The 22,008-nt window shown below is 37.3% G+C and overlaps 1 protein-coding gene across 15 annotated transcripts in view; it reads right to left on the bottom strand.

The window, feature by feature from the left end:
- eya1 (EYA transcriptional coactivator and phosphatase 1) overlaps positions 1-22,008 on the bottom strand; it is a 128,866-nt gene that overhangs the window by 48,651 nt on the left and 58,207 nt on the right. Inside the window, exon 3 of one of the 15 annotated variants that reach the window (XM_077244440.1) lies at positions 3,156-3,217. The exons of the other annotated variants lie outside the window; for them this stretch is intronic. The gene's annotated coding sequence lies outside the window, so the exon portion shown is untranslated. The remainder of the gene's footprint in view (positions 1-3,155; positions 3,218-22,008) is intronic. 15 annotated transcript variants of the gene reach the window in all.

Raw genomic sequence — 22,008 nt, 5'->3', positions numbered from 1 at the left:
CAGCAGGTCAAACCTCTGCCGTCCTCCTCAGTATAAATAGACCCGAGCTTGACTTTTCCTCATAGATGTGGCGCACTACTAAAGCAGTTGTCATGCAAATGCACAGGCGTTTACGCTACAGATGTGCCTACAGGTAAAAGCCGGCGTTTCACATTACAGCCAGAGAAAATTAAATATATTGCATTTTGAAGAGGCTCTTGATAACTCAATAGACTAATAAATGCTGAGGGGATCTCAAGTAACTATTCACCATAGCTGAGGGGTTTATACGCCAATCGAGTTATAACCCCCTCTCTCGCACATAAAATTAACTTTCAATGTAATTTTGCAGTTATTTTAAAATTGCACAGCATAATTATCCCAAGTAGTTTATGTCTCTCAAGAAAACACTTTCATTTTCCCCTAAGCAAAGGCATCATCGTCAACAGAAAGGTATGTTTCACATTACTGTACAATATAACTATAAATAGTACAATATCAGGTGAAAGATTGCTTATAATATTCAATAAGACTGAAATTAAAATTCTGAAAGACTCATTAACATGGATAGTAAAACTGAATTCATATCTTGGGAAAATAAAGAAGTTGATAATTATTTAAAAAAAGTACATTTAAAAAAAAATATATATATATATATGCTAACCCTAATTCTGAGAGCCTAAAGGCTTTAACAGCCTTGTTTTTCCCCTAGACTTAAGCACTTAGCAAAACTGCCCTTTAGAATTAGACAATCAAGCTTGCAATGTTCCTATTATGTGCCCGTGGTGGACTTAACAAAGATGCATTGATAGTCCTAGACTGACATCAGTGCTAAAACATTACTTGCCAAAAACTATATCAAGCTAGAAATATGAGAAGTGGGTAAGATTAAAAGTGAAGCCGTTCTTTATTAAGGATTATCTTGATGGGACCCTGCAGTCTTGGGAGGCTGCAGAGATGCCTGCTTGAAATGTAGACACATGGGGGGATCTACAGTGTCCTGCGTTGCACTGGGGGTTATCATGAAATTATGTCACAAATGCATAATTATGCTATGATTCATGCTTTGCCCACAGCTGAGCCACTAAAAGCAACTGGCTGAAGTTGAGCTACTCATTACTCACTGAAGTAATTCAGCTGAAAAACAATAAATGAATGCCCTGCTGGAATGTCATTATAGGTATTGTATAGCACAATTATACTTCTTTAAACTATGAGCAATACCTGCTCAGAGAAAACGAGAAAATACACAGTGATTGTGATGCTAATAATGCTAATGCTATTAGACAACAAACTAAAATCACAACGTCACCGGTTGTTTGCAATCTGCTACCAAAGTGTTTACACAATGTCACAGTTTGAGGGGATCGAGTTGCTTCTAATAAAAACAACTTTTTATACATTTTACACAATATTTACCTGTGCTTATAACGTGTAGGGGAAAAAATGTAGGCCTTTAAATTCATGTTCCTGATAGGTAGAGGATGGGAGAGTTGGATCTGTGTTGATTTTACCGAGCAGTTGATATTGGATATTTTATTCATTCTTTGAAGGACTTTTGTCATGGTGAGTGTATTTTCTGCTTTGAATAACTGAGCAAAAATAACTTGTCTTAAATGACTGACAATGTAAAAAAAGACAACCAGGTGAAAACTGAAGCGCAATTTTCATGTGCTAAACTGACGCAGAATTGACTAATGATACCTATGGTATAAATCAAAACTTAAAACATTTTCCTATAATACTTCCGATAATTCAACAGTGAGAAGCACTAAGAGTTATGTACAGGTCACAGACAATTTCATGGCATATTTAGCAAGAGTGTATATAGCACATTGTCTTATATATTATTATTCATAACAGCCAATGGCCCTAGTAGTTATTCACCTGTAAATTTAACAGTAAAAAGTAGTAAAAAAAAAAAACTACTTGTGGGCTTGAATAGAATATTCTTTGTGCAGTAATTATTGTATTCAGCAAGGACACATTAAACTAATCAAAAGTGAAAGTAAATACTTTTACAGTGTTACAAAAGATTTCAATTTCAAATAAATGCTGTTCTTTTGAACTAAAGAATCATGGGGAAAAAAACTATCAAGGTTTCTCCAAAAATAGTAAGCAGCACAACTGTTTTCAACATTGATAATATGTTTCTTGAGCACCAAATCAGCAAATTAGAATGATTTCTGAAGGATCATGTGACACCGAAGACTGGAGTAATCAGCTTTGCCATCACAGGAATAAATTACATTTAATAATATACTAAAATAGATACAGTTGCAATAATATTAAACAATATTACTATGTTTACTCTATTTTTTATCAAATAAGTGTAGTGTACCGTATCAACATTAGTTTCATACAGGTTTAGGTATGACAAATAAAAAGGATTCTAATTGTTAATTTGAAAAACTCCATCCAATACAGTTGCATTCAGAAAAAAATAACATTTTATGGATTATACGAGTCCGTCAGTGGGTGTTTTTCTCTCCTCCTGCCTGATCCCACAGACTGCACCATCAATCTCCAAAACTACATTTGCTGATCCAACCTGCAGTGCTTAATTTCACTGATAGAGAGGAGAACCAATCAGATGGAATCTGCTCGACAGAGCACCATCCCCTATTCCAAAACCATCTTTATTTGACTCCGGGGCAATCTTTGATGATGATGACGAATTGTCACCACAATAAAGATTTCGACAGCACAGACAGATAATTTTAAAGCCCTCTAAGGTAAATTAGTAGCAAGCAAAGTGCTTTCAAGTGGTGAATAAAAGCTGCAGTGAAGCTCCATTTCTCTATAAACAAACATCATGTTCATCTGCTGGAAGAACTAATGGAACTGAAGTATGTTCATATTCATGCCTATGAAATACAACTGGATTTCTCCTCAGAATAATTCCGCTGGTTAACCTCAAAAGGACGGTGAATAAATCGAAATTTGCAATCACAGGCAAGATGAACCAAAAAGATGATACATGTGTTTCCTATTACACAGTTAATTACATTTATTCTATTATAAATTCGTCAGTATGAATTTCAAACTACATTCATGTTTGTACTTTTAGAGATGAAAAAACATCAATGCCGACAGAGTGTTTGTTTAAGAGCGGCACAAAGGACACTTCTGCATGAGTGCACGGCAGGCCGCGCTTTATGAGGATTCAAGCACACCTGGTGAAGTTCTATGAGGGCCCTCTGATCCTCAAGAAGGCAGTTTATGACTCTCCAGGGCTCTGAAAAAACAGCAAAACAAGCAAACTACAGAGACCTATTACTCAGAAAGAGACATCACAGAGGATTGTGCTGATATACAGGACATACTCCCTACTAGAGTGTTTATTTAAATGCTGTACTAGGGTCATTGGGTGTTGTTAAATGGAATGAAAAATGGCAAGGACTGAAGCAACTTCAAATGTTTATTTTTTCAATCAAGAGTACATTCTAGAAAGTTTTTTTTTTTTAAATCCACCATTTTGGCAGTGTTGATGTTGACAAACTCAAATGCAAGTCAAATGTAACCCCAGAATGCATCAGTGTAGAAATCAAGTGGCGTCGACATCAACTAAAACAGTGGCATTATGTGCCATAACAAAACTGTTGGTCAGGGGCATAAGCAAAAATACTACTTAAAAATATACATTAATTAAAATTAAAATGTCATATGTGCATATTTTTTTTAAAGAAATGAATACTTTTATTCAGGAAAGATACATTTAATTGATCAAAAGTGACAGTAAAGACTTTTTTATTGTGATAAAAGATATCAATTTCGAATAAATTATGTTATTTCTATTTATCAATGAATCCTGAAAAACACTATCCGTTTCCACGATAATATTAAGTAGCAAAACTTTTTTTTTTTATTTGATATTAATAAGAAATGTTTCTTAAACACCAAATCAGCATATTATATATATATATATATATATATATATATATATATATATATATATATATATATACATACATACATACATACATACATACACACACACAACCTTTTATCCATGGGTAAACCATAACTAAAATCTTAAATTCTGGAATGGTAAAGGCTGCTGAACTCCACTAAATTTAAGTCAGCTGCACCCTTAAATACCAATATGTTTCGTAATAAATTTTCAGGCCCCTTTCTAATGACTCCAAGCAAGCATGCCTGGCGTCCATAGGAACATTTGTCAGCGCTGGCCCAACTGTCTTGGTTTTGGTCAGAAATGTGGCATTCCCAGCCTTCACAGCTGCCTCCCCCAGTTGGGTCCAGGTCAGCAGAGTGCCGGGGCCAGACCGCTGCTCCCTGGCCCCCGGAATGGGCTCTCCCCTGCAGAGAGGACACTTCGGCTCTCAGGCGGAGGGATTAGTTTCAGCCCAGCAGAACTCCCAGTGGGGGAAGAGCACTGAAACTAGAGGTTAGAGCCACTGCTTCCTTCAGGCCGGCTGACATTTGTGAAGCCAGGAGTCCACATAACAAAAACACATTAGGCAAATGTCTGGTTGGGGTTGTCTGTTTAAATTGGCCAGATGAAAGCCACTTTGACTGGGGCATTGCCATTCTGCACAATGGCAGTGGGCAGATCCAGTGAAGGGGAAGGCGCATGGAAGGAATGCAAGAGGGAGAATGCAACTGTGTCTCGGTGTAAGGGAGAAATGGATCCGTGTGTGCCTCAGCGGGTAGTGTAAATGTGCTAGATGATACCAGAGCTTAGAAAAGTGCAGCCTCATTGATATGTAGGCATCACAGGTTAAAGCAACGCAGGCATTGTGAAATATATTTTTAAGAAAAAAAAATGGTTTTGATTTTACCCTGGGAAGTGTCTTCGGCCTCCCAACTCTGAGGAAGCAACTAAACAATCTGTCCTAAAAATATTTCCACACTTGCTCTTCAGGAAGTATAATTAAATCACTCAGGGCTGCTTACCATATATAATGGCAGGGTAGCTATTGGGCAGCGGATTTCATTTTTAACTCTAGTTTAGACATTTAACAGCTGAACTTCCCTGGCTCTTTCTTTCTCCTACGTACATGCATTTAAAATAACGCTCGGATTATATGGATATGGAATGGCGTTCATTTTATAGAACAGGAAGATGCTGCAGCGGCCCCTGAAGTGTGTGAACTATTAGCAGCTTGCTTGGCCAGCGGTTGCCTCCCATCATGCTGGCGTCATATAAAGTGACTTGAAGCATGACCAGAAGTTCAAAAATAACCAAAGGTTAATAACAGTTTAGGACTATGCATGAGAGAGAGAGAGCAAAGACACATGCTAATAGCATCCCCCGATGAGGCCTAACTCTCCGTGACTTTGTACTCGGCTCTGGGTCTCGTCTGCTTAATTGACAAAACTCACAAAGACAGTTGCCTTTAGTTAAAATAAAAATCTATCACCCCTACTTTTTTGCAGAATACTTTTTCAAGGGCAAGTGCACCAAATGCACTTAACATCAAAACACTGCAGAAACAAAGTCAACGATTTTGGACTGACATGCCAACTTTCCATGTTTATTTCCTTTTTGTGCGGTGCTCAGAAGGTGATTTCCTCTTTGAGGAAATGGAAATTGCCTAGTGGGATTTCAGCCTGAACTCTTCAAAAATATGTCAAACCTTGTCTTATATCTAGGCCTCTGAATGATTGACGTGATGGCCAAAAATCCCATCCCAACATCAGTGGGGTGTCGTAGACATACTCAAAAGAGTAACAAACTTAAAAGTAAAGGCTCTATATGCAGATGTTCATTTCCAGATGTATATATCACGTCCAGTCCGTTCTGAACTTTCATCACAAACACATTTCTGAGATCCAAAACCGCAGGGAAAGGATTTTTATTGCTCGGTTGCATGTAGTATACTTGCTCCATGACTTCACTGGGGTGTCTCATATCACCAGGTCTGAATGGGATGTACAGGGTGGATTCCTCGTAATGGATACGCCGGGGAGAAAATTTGTTTCAAAACAGCATTTGAAGTTCACCTGATGACACATCCTCTTTACGGACCCTATCGACCTCTTCGTATACACAGCCTACTGTCAGCTTATGGAAATATGACAAGAAAACACTGACAGGAAGCAGTAATCAAGGCGAAGGGACATCCGTCATTGGTGACGCAATGGTTCTGGATTGAAATGTGTTTCGACGAGCAAAGAACTGAAGTAAAAACAGGCCACGATGGAGGTTCGACCATTGTTAAAAAATGCTTCCATTAAAACACACCAAAAAATGAGTTCACAGAATCCCTGCTGCCCTTCATTTGATTCATATGACTAAAATGTTTATGGGAGACGTTGAGTCACACTTTCATTTTGTGGAAAAAATACACAGGAAAAGAAAAAAAGATTATGCCTGGCCAACTTGAATGCTTTCAGACAGGGTTATAAAATCCTCTGCATCCAATAACATTAGCAGGCTGTCCGTATGCAGAGGGTTTGGCTTTAATAAATGATGATAAACGAAGAAAAGGATGACTAACTTTGCACTCAGATGGCTAACATATGATTCAGTTTACCCACAGCCACAAACACCTAAATAGACGTCCAAGGCATATTGATTTGTCATAAATTTTAACTTTTATAAAAACAAGAGTATTGAGGGACTTTATAAATTGTGTTGTTTTATTCTACTCATAATCTTGCAATGCTGTACTGCATTATCATGGTCAATTCCTTAACAACAAAACAGTGCAAAACACAATTTTTAAAACAAACATTAAGTAAAGCGATATCCAAAGTCTGGTCGTCAAACGTCTGTGGGGTATAACTCACAGCTCACAGCGAGATTGATCTATAAATAGAGAAGCGTACCATGGTAACACTCCCTGCCAAGTCTCGGTTACACGACTCGCAACTTTTTATAGGCCGCAAAACTTCCTGTTGCCGTGGATACAATGCAGAAGAATAGTCCAGGATTTGGATGTGAAACAGGTAGGACTGGTCAGGCCAATTAGAGGAGCCATTTGCTTGAAGGAAAGCTACCAGAGGGACATTCAGGGTAATTGGAGGTTTGTTCATTCACTAGGCTGGAATTGTTCTCCCTCTCGGCCGCACCTGGCTTAGACTCACTAGAAGAATGGAAATGACATCCAGCTTCAATTTTAATGGCTACTCGGCATAGACAGCTGCCATTTCTGTCTTTAGCCGCATATTAGAACAGTGGATTAACGAGACGAGACACGTTTGGAGATCGAAAAATAGAAATAAAAGATTAATCTATCAGTCAAAGACTGTAAAAATGTTATGGCTGCACAATTAATCGAATTTCTAATCGCGATTACGATTACGGATGCCACGATTACGTAATCGTTCAAAGCCGCGATTACAAAAGAAAATCCACTCTGCGTGTGTGTTTAGAGCATAATTATGTTATGAGGCGCGAATCACGACTACTTCAGAAAACACAGCACAATATGACATACCACTCAATGACGTAAGTGTACGCTGAAATAAAAAGACTTTCACCTCAGAAAAACGGACTTTACTGTCCTGTCTCGTTATACTGTGCTCGTAGCGCGCACTCTTCAATTGCACGCGCAAATGCGACGGCGCGCGCTGTGTATCACTCCACTGTATAAAGTGCAAAAGAAACTACGAGCATGCAACGTCGTTACAATGTAAATTAGTAAGCCACGAAATAAAAGTAAAATACCAATAAATCACGTGTTAGCTGAGAAGGATTTGCATGCAGGTATGATTTTCATTCTATTCACCAGGAGCTGTTTCATTAACAGTTCTTGTTAGTATTGTGTATTCACCATAGTAACTGTCCTTTCCATTACCCCAAAATGCCACTTTATTTTCACTTTGTGTTATTTTTTATATTTTTAAATCACTGTGGTGGCTCATATCAACATTGTATTAACAAAAACTAGTTTGGGACTGCTATGTAATTGCTTTAGCATAGTCCTAATGTTTATCTATTAGTAGTCTTTACTATTAGTCATTCTTACAATTGATTTGTATGTTAAGTAAAGGGGGACAGTACTTGTGTGTGTGTTAACAATTTTTGTGTAAACATGTATTATAATACGCCTATATATATTCAATGTAAATTGTGATAATCGTAATTAATAATCGCAATTACAATTTCAAGGGAATAATCGGAAATTATGATTTTTGTGATAATCGTGCAGCTCTAAAAAATGCTATGTTAAAAACCTGTTATGTTACATACAGTGAAAAACATGTTTTTTTTATATATTTATATTTATGTATATATGTACAATGGGTTTTATGTTACATCTTCTGTAAATTCTGGTAAATTACAGTTTATTGCATTATTTTAGAGTTGTGTGCTACCATTATGGTGTTTTTTATTTGTTTGACACTGTGCACCTTCTATATATTAGTATTTACCTCAGCTTGTGGAAAAGCTGATGAACTTTAATCATCACGTGGCTTTCTCTTTAACACAAGTTTTATTTTAGCTCCAGTCCGTAACTTTTTTGGGTTAAAAATGACCTAAAATAAATGTTTGAGCAAGTACATAACCAGCCAGTGTTCAAAACTATCTGCTTGCCTTAGCTCGATTCAAAACGGTAAGCTTGTAATAATGTTTTTAATTCCAGTGGTACTGGTGGTTTTCCGCGGGAAATTTGAGCGTTTCTTTGCGTTATTACATCCCATCTGTACACATAAAGAAGGTGTCTCGGCTAGTAGGCTATATTGCGTCTCATACGCATCCTCACGATGTTGGATGTGGAGATTTATAGCCTTTTCTCACAGCACTTGATATAATTAAACTTATTAATTTGATGGCGGATCCAGAAAGGTTCAATTGATAATCATCAGTGACAACTGGAGATTCACCTGTTGTAAAAGGCAAAAGACTTCGTTCAGACTTCGGAGTGGCTACAGAAAAAAGAGACTGCAACCGGGCCCATGCGAAACAAGGATAATATCGGAAGGGCATAAACGCAATGCTGATGTTGTTAAAATTAACAATTTGAGAACAAAGTATAATTTGCACGGTTTGACGTGATATAACAAGCAATCGAGTTGGGGAATAAGCGAATATTTTTAGTAAAAAAATATTTTTCACTTTTTTTATCACTACAATTTATCTAAAGTGTTCATTTAAGGTGCGAGTTGTTCTGTGCAAACAGACCAAAATTTATGTTGTTATTCCCTGATAAACTACCCACATTATTCTAGATCAGACTGATTTAGTAACAAACCATTCAGACTGCTTTTGAGAACCGAATCAACTGATTCAATGTAAATGCTCAGAAAATTATTCATTCAGAATCTGACATATGCCATTTCTCATATAAATTTTCGGTGAATAACGACTCATATTTCAGGCTGTCGCACAAAACGTATTGTATGAAATAAGATAAAATAGAATATAGTGAACATTTCGTATAGACTTTTTTTTAAAACTTAATAGAAAGCTCTAGTGTCCATTCATTTGTATAACTGCATGGAAAATAATAGCCACTACATTTTTAAAAGTGTCTCTTTTTGTGTTTCACAGTAAGTCATACAGGTTTAGAACAACATAGGGAGTCAATATTTTCGGATGACCTATTCCTTTAAGTAAATTAAGTCTTTGACAAAGTGAAACCTCACCTATTGTCTGTCTCCTGAGGATCTTCTGCATTTACTGGCATGATGAATGACCCATCACATGATGACTATGCTATTTACGAAATTACAAGCTAGCTGAAATTCTGTCTCACCAAACGGCTGCTCTGGGCCTGAATAATTGATCAGATATCGAAAAGCTCTAATAAAAGGAGGCAGCCTGTTATGCAGTCGACATTCTTGTCTTCGGCAGCTATAGACACATCTCTAATATATGAAGGAAAGGGCTGATTAGGCAGAAGAGGGCAAATGTTGTTCCTTATTTTTATCCCTCCAGGAGGGCAGAATTTGAAATACAAGATTAGGTTACCGTGGTGCAATCAGTCATGCTAAGGGAACACGCCCAACCAGAGCCAACACACAACTAGTTAAGAGCTTCCTGCTGCATGAGTAACACGATGAGAACAAAACAGCATATTTATGACATACTGTAAACAGCATAATGCACAGATATAAACAAACTTGTCTCATTTTTTCTAAATGATAAGATGAAAAGATGTATAGTAAAACGATTTTTGTTTTGCCACAAAAGAATAAAGAACACCCAGCCAAATGGATAGACCCCAAAACAAAACAAAAAACACTGAATTAAAGATTACTGAGCCATGCCATCTCATAAAAACAATGCCTGCTAGAGGGCAATGTCTCCTAAAATATCAGATAATTTAACTTGATGATATTACAAGGTTAGGTCAGGTTGGAAAATGTCATGTGGTGTGATGTCAGTAATGTAAATGAACAATGCTTTCTCGTTCACTGTGTTACCTGGACCGAGAAATTCATGTTTATTTGTAAGCAAAAGGCAATTTTTGTATCCCCCCACGGACAGTCGGATCGACAGAGTGTTATTCACAGAACAGTTATTGTAAGGGTTGGTTATCTCTGAAAATTGTATCATACTATGTCTACTATTTAAACAGCATTATGGTAAAAATGGAACACTATGGCAACAGCTTTTTCACTTGTATGAGACGGTGTTATGTGGGGGGTGGGGGAGGGATCTAACAGAACGACAGCCATTTGGCCTAAAACAGTGTGTTAGTGGTCATCCATTTTGAAATGTTGACTACAAACCTGGAGGTTTTTCAGATTTTCCACCACAGTGTTCTCTATATATTTACAAATCTTTGCAGCCTTTAGCCGCTGCCTACAAAGTGCTGGATCCTTCACTGGATACTGAAAGTTCCTCATTCCTGCTAAACGTTTACTCTTTGAATTCTTGCACCTGGGAACAATACAAGTCAACACCATTATAACTAAAAGTTTGCAAAGTAGTATTTTTTTACAAAAGCAAGGCACTTTTTGACTCTGGTAAGCATAAACATAGCATACACAGCAAACCGGTGGGTGTGGCCTTAGATGGCATCATGCCAAGTGGATTATGGGTGTTGAAGTAGCTATTTGGCAAAAGGGAAGACAACAGTCTTTTTTCTTTTATCTCCAGTCAGGTAGCACAAATTAAAAAAAACTATATATATGTATATATATATTTCATATTTTAAATATTTTACAATTAAAAATATTTCAAATATTATGATGTGTACAGGTGCAAGGAAAACAAACAAAAAAGCAAATTTTACTTGATGGTAAACCCTTGGTTTTCAGTGGCATTGCATAGGTTGTAAATGCAACATTTCTGAATTTATCTTTGTTAAATCTTTTACATCACAGACACCAGATGTTTTAACAGGGGTGTGTAGACTTTTTATATATACTGTATAAACTAAATTTTCCTTTCATTGGCACTTGTACATCATTAACCCACAGTTTTGCTTATAAACCATGCAAAGCGACCAATTCCACCTCAATTTGACCTCAAGGGCACCTACTCCCAGCATCCCTGACCCCCAACACCATCAGCTGTGGTCTCTTTAATAAATTGTACCTTTTACCAAAGCGAAAGGTGATGAATTGAAAAAATGTTTAGCAGTACGATCAATTATTTATGCTGTCTTTTACTCAAATCAGCTCTTAATGAATAATTAAAATTAATCTCATTACATGAGATTTCATTAGGAGATAATTTAATTAAATGAAAGCCCAAGGACCTCAGATGTGTGTGAGACTCGCAGTGCTGTCTTAATAGGCTGAAGGGGCACAGAAGTGGGAGGTTACACACATGGGCACATACATGATTTATTGGCTTCTAAATAAAGACAAATCAATAATAAGTTGTCATCTAATCAATATGTTGAAAGCATTCCAGAGCCACGGCATATCAGCTGAGATACTTCACCCCTCTGTCATTTAAAATATAGCAATAGTTTAATTCTTTAAAACGATATACCTATGCATCAGGGCTAAATGCACAGACGCTGACTGAAAAACGACAGCAATGAAAAGAAAAGGCTACTTTTCTATCGAGGTCAAATGTGCCTGTACAAATTATGAAGGGTACAACTTGTACATCTGATCTGAAAAATACATGATATCACGGTCTTGTGGGAGCCATTAGGAAGCTTTCTTTGTGGAGAGATTTTTTGCATGTCTTGTCTTCAGGAGCACTTAAGAAGCCGAGGAATTCCTCTGAGCCTGTGATACACATCTAGGTAATGTTCCGGCTCAAGCCATTTTGTGCCATCCAGATATCAAGTGTTAAAGGTTTTTCACACACTCACACACGCTCGTCCACATCACATTATATCATATCACAGGTGGATTTATTTTGAGTCCCAGAACTGCACATAACTGAAATAGTGGAGGAATGTTTGAATGAGTCACGCGTGACTGTTTGAGAATGTCACGCCATGACACATCACAATACCTGGATTTTGTTACAGGTAATGTTAATCACGTACAGGTTCAAAAGAAAACAACAATGAAAAGGGTATTTGGCCTGGTTTCCTGTTTGAAATTGTATGCTCAAAAGTAAGAAAATATCTTAGCATTATTATTACTCAGCTTCTACAAATATACTGACTGGTCAAATGCTGCGTTCAGGGGTCGAATACTGAATATTTCTGAATACTGACTGTTATCCATGGCAACAGTGTTTAACTGACCGATCCAGGAAACTGGTTTCATATGCAGCTGAGCTCTCCAAGACAATAAAATTATTTCAACTCAAATTAATAATTAGTTTAACATCATGTTTATTTACTTGTAAAATTTACAAATGTCTGACACAAATTGGAGGTTTAGTTCATCTGAGGAAGAGACCTGGAGGAGTATGTGGAGGAACATGTCGGCATCAGATGCTAACGTTGGCATCATCACGCTCATGGCGGAGCTTTGGTTCGGACTTGACAACTAGAGACAGCTGGTGATGCCGTGGGGAAAGTCCTACTGTAAGTTGGCTAAGTACATCAACTTCACCCAATGGGTCAACGGATTATTATACTGAGGGCGATGTAAAAGAGGATCCCAGCGTCCAGCCCAATCCACAATCCGTCACCACCCCAGAGGTAGACCCTGCTCCCACGTCCACTGCGGATAAGGAGCCAGAGTCAACCACAGACTGGGAAACCTAGCTACCGGGAAAGCCTCAGCCAACGCCAAGTAAGGAATCAGAGCCAGAAGCCACAATCGCCCGCAGGAGAAGCCTGAGGTCCCGGTTGACCAGGTGTGTGAGCCTGCCATAACATCCGTGACAGTGGGGGTTTTAGTGGACCTGGATTCAAAGGAATTGATTCAACCTGCCCACAAACCTCTGCTGCTGGTCTGCAAGAACCCCTCTGTCTTCATCATAGGTGCTGGTCCTGTCCAGCCCTAGTTTGTGGTCGACACCAGCCCAGTCCATCACAGTGTGTTTTTCGTCGCCACCACTCCATCCATCACAGAGTGATCTTTATCAACACCATAATTGTCCCAAGCTCTGCCTTATCCCTTGGAGACCTTATTTCCACCTCGGATCATCGACCAATCAGCTCTTCATCCCCTGGGGTCCACCTGGGTCCGTCGTCCCTTTGGCTTCACTGGGCTCCCTCGTCCCACCGACTACACCTTGGTCAGTTGTCTCCCCACCATCGCCACTGACTTCAGGGCTGTCTGCTGCGCTTCATCCCTCCACCCCGTCAGGCTCCGCCATCCCTCAGGCTCCACCGTGGTTCTCACTCACACCGGCGTCATCTCAGTCCTTCGGCTCCCTAGACCCACCTCGACCACTCGTCGCCTGGATTTCGCCGCGGTCTCCCAGTCCTTCGGTGTCACCGGGTATTTTTGCCCCACGGACTCCATCTGGACCTCTACATCTCCAGGCATCATTGCTGTCGGTTGGGCTCTAAGTACCACCTTGGCTCCTCTCTCCATCATGCTGCCGTGGGTCGCCTCCCTCATGGCCGTCTTGCTCTAGGATCTCGTTGGCCGTCTGTTCCTCCCTGGATCCTACCACCACCCACTCCTCCATAGGTCCTTAGTTTTCTTAGTTGAGTTGTCCGGTACTGTTTGGGTGTCATGTCAACACGCTGTTTCAATGCCTTCTTCATACATGTTGATTACCTGAGTTTGTTTTATTTAATAAATACTTTGTTTTGGAACCTTTTGCATCTTTGTCATTTTCAACAGACCAAAATGTTACAGTTGCACTCTTATTTTACAGTAAACACACATCTTAAGTAGTTAGAGCGAGGTCTTGAACGCATTACAGATCCTTATCACTTTGCCAAATTATTGCAGGTATTTCAAAGGTCCTTAAAGCCAACAACAGCAAAAGAACCAAAAACCCAATAAAAGCAAATAAATATAACAAACAATAGGACAAAAGTGACAACCTATTTCTATGTTTTTCCAACTAAATTACCTTTTATTATCTATGGAGAGCACACCCTCTTTCTCCTGCTCTCTCGCTCCCATAAAGACACATACGCACAAACACACGGAAACATTCACATGCATAGAAACTTGTCAGCACTGCCCTGCAACTTCATCAATAAAATAGTTTTGCAACTGAAAAGCTGCAACATTTTCAGTAGCAAGCTAGTAACATTGCTGTTCTTGAAGCAAAAATAACATACAGATTCACTATTATTAGAGATGCTGCTGCTGCACACGGCTGAGAGATGCACAGACTTAGGTAATTCACACATGCTTAAGCAATCTCTCTCTCTCTCTCTCTCTCTCTCTCTCTCTCTCTCTCTCTCTCTAGTAACTAATAACTCCATTAGTCTACATATCAGTGGCTCAAGCCTCAGTTACTAGCTCTAAAATGTTTTGGAATCAGCAACGGAGGCTTGGTATGAGATGCGTAAGAAATTAGTCCTACATAAAAGAGCGTTTTAAGGACAAATATCTGACAAATGTCTTGAAATAAAACATAAACAATGCCTTAAGATGTGGTAGCTGTAGTATAAGTTGAATAATTGACAATAACTTTATATAAAGTTAAATATATACTATATTATTAATGCATAAAGTACAAATGCATTTATTTTATTCCTCATAACAAGGTATTGTAAATGAAAATCCTTGAATGATATGAGACGAAGGACAATAAGCTTTTGAATTTCATTTCAGCATAATGTATATTCAGGCACAGGCTTCAATTTAAAAGAGGAAACCATGACCATAAACATTAGCATTTTGTGCAAACAACTGCGTAATTTGTTTAGCCTCATAATAAGCTGGAGATGGCATACAATGAAAGAAAGCCTTTTGGTTTTAAAATGAATAAAAATTGATTGCGTCCCAATAAAAAACGAATTGGCAGAGTGTTAACTGAATTGCACTCAAACGTCTGTAGCAGTCCCTGGTCGCTTTATTGTGTGCTAATGCAATAGAGCACACTTAGCAATAAATGCATCTTTCTGATGAGCTCGGAGAGGTTTTCCAAAATGGCCTGATGAAATTGTCCAAATTAGATTAGGCTGAGCTGCTAATGACTCTTAAAACAAAGGAAAATCTCCAAATAAAATTAGCCGAGCCTCTTGTTCTCTAAATAAATCATATGTAAATTACTGTCATTGGAAAAAAGATGCCTGCCTGGAGGGTAAAGGTTTCATTATCTCAATGGGTTTGGAACTCTAATAAGGAGGCTCCTCCAAGACAATTAAAACTTGAAAATAAATCACAGGAAATGTATCTAACTCGAAGAAAGCCTCTTTGAATCCTGATACTATATTTATACTCGAAATATTCTGATTTGATACTCCTTGGGCAGTTGCTCTGTGAGACTCCACTTGTTCGCCAAGACGTCTTATTATATCATGATGTGACGGTGTTGAGTTGCCTCTGCTGTTAAATAAACTTTCCAACTCATTCCTTTTCGTTTTATTTGAAATCAGATGAGGTTGTGAAATTATTGAAAATCATTAAAATGTTTGAGTTTATCTGAATAGGTTCCCGTCACTTCTTTGACGCAAATCAAACAGCCTGATATGACAAGTCTGCAGCAATTACTACAGCAAATAAACAGAATGAATGACGTTTGAGAACAGCTTGAGCACGACTCAATACAAACACAGGGATTTCAGTTGCTTAGGTACACGTAACCGCTCTAGTCTTCCTGCCATTCAGGTAATTCTGTGTATTGTTCGCATTGTATTCCTGTTTGACTCGCTAAGCTTTGGTGGAGAAAACGTCACAGAGACCTGAAAACACATCATTACAGGTGTTCTTGAAATAGGCAAGGATTGTGTGGTTGTTTTCTGTGATGCAGATACTGCTAATTCACTAAAAGCTCAATTAGAGAGGAAATAAGGAACAATGACAGACATAAGGAGAATGCGATAAACCACAAGCAGCTGTGTGTCACAGTGACTTTAAACTCTTAACCATGGTAAAATCACTGTAATGTACAACCTTGAGTGGGTTATTGCTTTATTTTTGCGACGGCTTCAAATGTGGCTCATCCAATTATAATTTAGAGTTTTTATTTCCACATTGTTTCTACTTATTTACTGTTTTTTTGATCTGTCTCTAAACAATGAAAATCTCTCAATAAAATGGTTTTCATTTGACCAATCATTATTATACTAAAAACAGTAATATTGTGAAATAATATTACAATTTATATTTTAAAATGTCATTTATTCCTGTGATGGTAAAGCTGAAATTTCAGCATCATTACTCCTGTCTTCAGTGATCCTTGAGAGATCATTATAATCTGATTTGGTGCTAAACATTTCTTATTATTACCAATGCTGAAAACCTTTATATTTATATTTTTAAGCTTTATATTTCTACTATTAAGCTTTATATTTCTATAATATTTCATAAGTAAAATATGTTATATATATATATATATATATATATATATATATATATATATATATATATATATATATATATTTTTTTTTTTTTTTTTTTTTTTTTACAGTGATACAGTTTCAGGATTCTTTGATGAATTCCCAATATCAGAAAGCAGTCAGATAGGCTAAGTCTACGCATTTACCTGAGCTCATTGATACAAGTTGTGATAGACCAAGAATGCTCTTCAATACTATAAATGCTGTTGTGATTCCACCAGCTTGTAATAGTTAGTAGTCAGTAGATATATGTGAAAGCGTTTGTCATTTTTTTGTAGATGAGATGAGTAAAATTAAGACAGAATATCAGGCCTTCTAAATATGATCCTGCTGTTCCTTCAAATTCTAGTGCTATCTTTAGCCAGTTCAATTATGTTTCCTTTTCTTTTCTACACGAGATTGTTAAGCAACTAAAGCCGTCTTGGCCTCTTTGTGATGGCATTCCTCCCTGCCTTTTTAAAGAAGTATTTCATGTGGTGGGCACTGCTTTTCTAGTTTTTATTAATTGCCTGGAATCAGGAAGTGTACCTGATTGTTTAAGCATGCTATTGTTAAACCCTTTTTTAAAAGTTCTAATCTGGATCAAACAATTTTATCTAATTTTAAGTCCACCTCAAATATTTCCTTTTTATGTAACATGAAAGTGGTTCTTCATCAGCTGCAGAGCTTTATGAATGACAATGAGGGTTATTGATGTTTTTCAATCAGGTTTTAGAAAACTTCACTCTACAGAGACAGCACTCTTTTTTATATGATGTTTTAATGGCCATTGACTCAGGTGACTATGTTGTACTAATACTTTTATATTTAAGGGCTGTGTTCGATACAGTTGATCATGAGGTCCTGCTTTCTCAGCTAGATCAAGTTGTGGAAATCAGAGGAACTGCTCTGATTTCAGTCATACAGTGGCTTAAAAATAGAAGCTTTTCGATCAGTATAAGAGAATACCACTTGGGTGTGCTCGCCCTGACTTGTGGAGTGCCCCAAGGCTCTGTTTTGGCCCGCTAATTGTTTTCTTTTTATATGCTTCCTTTAGGGTTTATTATTAAAAAGGAAGGCTTGTATTATCATTGTTATGAAGGCGATACACAACTTTATTTGCCCCTGAAGCACAGAAATGGCTTAGTCTCTCTAAATTTCTGACTTTCCGATGTCAAAGCCTGGATGCCGTCAATTTTTTTTATATCTAAATGAGAGTAAAACTGAAATCAGTGTGTTTGGCTCTTCTGAAGTCCCAAACATTTCTCAATTAAATTCTGGTGTTTTGTCTTCTTTAGTTAAATTGTGTGTAAAAAAAAAAAAAAACTTGGGCGTCTTATTTGATAGTGCACTTAAATTTGATGAGCAAATTAATGTAGTCAAATCAAGTTTTTACCAACTAAGAGCACTGGCAAAAGGGAAGACTTTTCTTCTTTTAAACACTTTGAAACTGTAATTCGTGTTTTTATTTCTTCTAGAACTGACTATTGTAACTCCCTGTATTTGGGAATAAACAATTCTTCCCCATCTAAATTACAAATGGTCCAAAACACGGCTGCAATACTTTTAACCGGTGTTTACAAACATATTACTCCTGTTTTAATGTATTTACATTGGCTACTAGTCTGCTTTACGATTAATTTTAAAGTGATTCTGCTTGTTTTTAAATGGCCTTGCCCCCTTTTACCTTTATAACTTGTTGTGTGTACACCATCCAGTGAGAACTTATAGGTGTGCTAACCAGAGTGTGTTAACAGTTACAAAGTCAAAGTTAAAATCTAGGGGTGATCAAGCTTTTGCCATAGCCGCACCTAAACTCCGGAACAGTTTACATATCCATAGTAGAACTGCACTAACAGTAACAATTTTAAAAAAAAAAATCAAAGTTAAAAACATATCTCTCCACTTTAGCCTATAAGCTTTGATGTCCTTTTTTGTCTGGTGTTGTTTTGTTTTTTATTCATTGTTTTTTTTTATAGGTTTTGGTTTGGTTATTTATAAATCTTTTTAGAACATTATACAGCACATTGGTCAACGGTGGTTGCTTTTATTTGTGCTTTATAAATAATTTAGATGAGATGAAAATAAAAAGTAAAAAACAGCATTTATTTGAAATAGAAAACTTTTGTACCATTATAAATGTCTTTACTGTAACTTTTGATAGATTTTTTTTTGCGATGTTGCTGAAAAAAGTATTGATTTCTTAGATCAAATTATAATATGAAAGTATTAATTTCTTTAAAAAAACACACAGACCCAAAACTTTTAAACAGTAGTGCAGATTTACATAAGAACGTGCTAATTTCATTAACATTTGGCAAATTATAATATAAAGTATGATTGCATCACTTTCATTTAGATAAACAAAATGCACCAATTATACTTCAAACATTTTTGTGTCAGAACATGTCATTTCATTTCAGCAAAAGTAAGGCACATTAATTGCTCCAAGAGTTCTTAAAGGGGCTAGAAAACACATTACCATAATTGAAAGTCCATACTGTGGTAAAAATAACTGTTCTCGTGTTAAGCTAGACCCACTGGTGCCTTTTGCTGTCTGTTGGTGAGAACTAAATATATTTTCTGCATTCTGAATTGCATTCCAATCCAAAGTGTACGTGCCAGTAGTTAACAGTGTATGATCATAAATAGTTTTCTCAGCCAAAGCATTTTCAAGACTGAGATGGGCCTTGAAGAGACGAAGTGCAACTTTCAGAGTTATTAGCGGGTTTTTTCCTCTTGCTAAAAATCACACTTTAGCAAATGTTATAATATCAGAGTATTCATTTGAAATCACTTTCTGGCAACATCATGGTGTTGTAATATTGCAAAGTCTCAACACTGAGCCAGAATTATGTCACTTGGACCACCTGTTCCTGGAAAATGTGATCACCCTTAAGCAGTTCCGACTGGCTTCCAAAAAGTGAACTTCTGAACTGCTGCCTTTGGTACTGATTTGTGAGTAAGCAGGCAGCAACAGCCACTCTAAGTTTGTGAGTGTGGTTAGAGGGGTTCCATAATTTATGGACGGACTCTGCACGTCACTCAACATCAGTGTGCATCAGTAATGTGTATTTGCCCAATTAAATAGCTAATGAGAAGAACACACATGCTTACAGTTAAAATGTGAAACTAATGTGAGCTCCTTAATGTTCTGCATTTGATGCTATCGACCACAGCATTATTCTGAATAGACTCGAAAATGATGTTGGCATTCGTGTAATTGCAATGGCATGGTTCAAATCATACTTGTCTGACCGTTATCAGTTTGTAGAAGTAAACGAAGAGGTGTCATATCGATGATATGTTCAGTATGGAATAATGCAAGGCTCAGTACTAGGACCATTACTTTTTATCCTGTACATAATACCCTTTGGAGATATCATAAGGAAGCATGGCATTAGCTTTCATTGTTACGCTGATGATACTCAGCTCTATATTTCTTCGCGCCCCGGCCCTGTCACTATTAAACATTGCACCCATTTAAAAATCTAGCTAATTACTTACAAGGCATTAAATGATTTAGCTCCCCAGTACTTGAGCGAGCTCTTAACGCATTATACTCCTTCACGTCTATTGTTATCTTAAAATTCTGGCCAGTTGATAATACCTTGAATATCAAAATCAACTGCAGGCGGTAGATCCTAAACTCTGGAACAGTCTTCCTAGTGTTGTTCGGGAAGCAGACACACTCTGTCAGTTTAAATCTAGACTCTAAACACATCTCTTTAACCTGGCATACACATAACACATTATCAATTTCTATAATTCAAATCATTTAAAATGATTATTAGGCTGCATACATTAGGTCAGCTGGAACAGGGAACATCTGATGTACTCGTTACAACCTAAGAAGAAAGGCATCTACGCTAATATTAGTCTCTCTGTTTATCCCGAGGTTTACCAAAGTATGCCGGATCTTGGCCATATACAGATCAGATTAAGGACCTGTGCCTAGACAAGACCACAACGCAGCTCTGAAGCGTCAGCAGAGACTGTGTCAACTGGGCTATCCCCTGCGAAGGCCTCGTTGACACGACAAACGTTTTTTTTTTTCAAAAAAAACAAATAAAAAAAAACACTCCTCTGTACAGATAAAAACATTATCAAAATGATTCCCGTTCACACGGATCCACGGCAATGACTAAAACGCTGTAGTATGCAGGTCAAGTAATTTGGCGATGTCACTTTGTGAAGAAAGACTACGAGCCCATGCACATATGCATTCAAACGCACATGCCTATAGGCTAAAAGCGTAATACGCATGTACATGCTGTCACCGTTTTCACAGATTCACTTTTTAAAAAGTTTACACAGAGATGATAACGGTATCGTTTTCAAAAATCATTTTCAAAATCTTGCACATTGAAATCTATTTCAAAGTGTGTGTTCTCATTCCACCAAAACATCATTGTTGTGTAAGTGAATGGCTAAAACACATTAAAGGTTTTCTGATAACGGTTTTGTGTAAGCGGACCCTAAGTTAATAACTAATTATTTTTAAAATGGAAATGAATCAATCAAAAACTTACTTAAGATGGACAATGACTTTCTTCTAGAGCTGCTGTACAGCCAAAACAATCTTTGTTGCATTAATGTCCTATTATCAATGTAAATCTGCTTTGAAACAATCTGTATTGTAAAAAGTGCTATGTAAATAAAGGTGACTTGACTCCAAATAGTTTAATATTAATGAGGATCTGTTGTCTTGTGAATTTTGAAAGCCTTTCATATCATTTATAGATTTTGAAACAATGGGAAATTAATGATCATATCCCAACAAGTACAACATAAAAGAATAGTACAAATTCTGCCATTATTTACCCATGTCATTCCAAACTATTTTTTAGACACAAGCTTTTGCAGAGTGAATACAAATCAGTTTATAATACATTTGCATATCAGTCATATGACTAGAAATACTATAGAATGACATGAAGGGGTGTAAATAATGACAATTTTTTAATGAACTTTTCCTTCAAAGATGTAGCCTGACGTCGTCATACTCAGATTGTAGTCAGAATGTGAGTCTGATACTGCTCCATTGGGCTGTGATTATGGGGCGTGTGTCAACCGAACCAGGAAATAAAAGGCCTCTGCACTCAATTGGATAGACCTAGAACCAATCAGAGCAACGGAGTAAGTGACGTATGTTGAGTGAGCACATGATTTTTTTCCCCAAAATCACTTCAGTGGAAATCCCACCCTGCAACCGATTCTAAAGTTTTCATTGGTCATGTCAATCACTGTACTGATTCCCTACACCAAACACTGATCCCTAAACCTAACCGTCACT

Source organism: Siphateles boraxobius, unplaced genomic scaffold (genome assembly GCF_051911475.1).
Source record: "Siphateles boraxobius isolate OS27281-9 unplaced genomic scaffold, OSU_SipBor_1 26, whole genome shotgun sequence".
NCBI lineage: Eukaryota > Metazoa > Chordata > Actinopteri > Cypriniformes > Leuciscidae > Siphateles > Siphateles boraxobius.
This window is presented reverse-complemented; position numbering and strand designations above follow the sequence as displayed.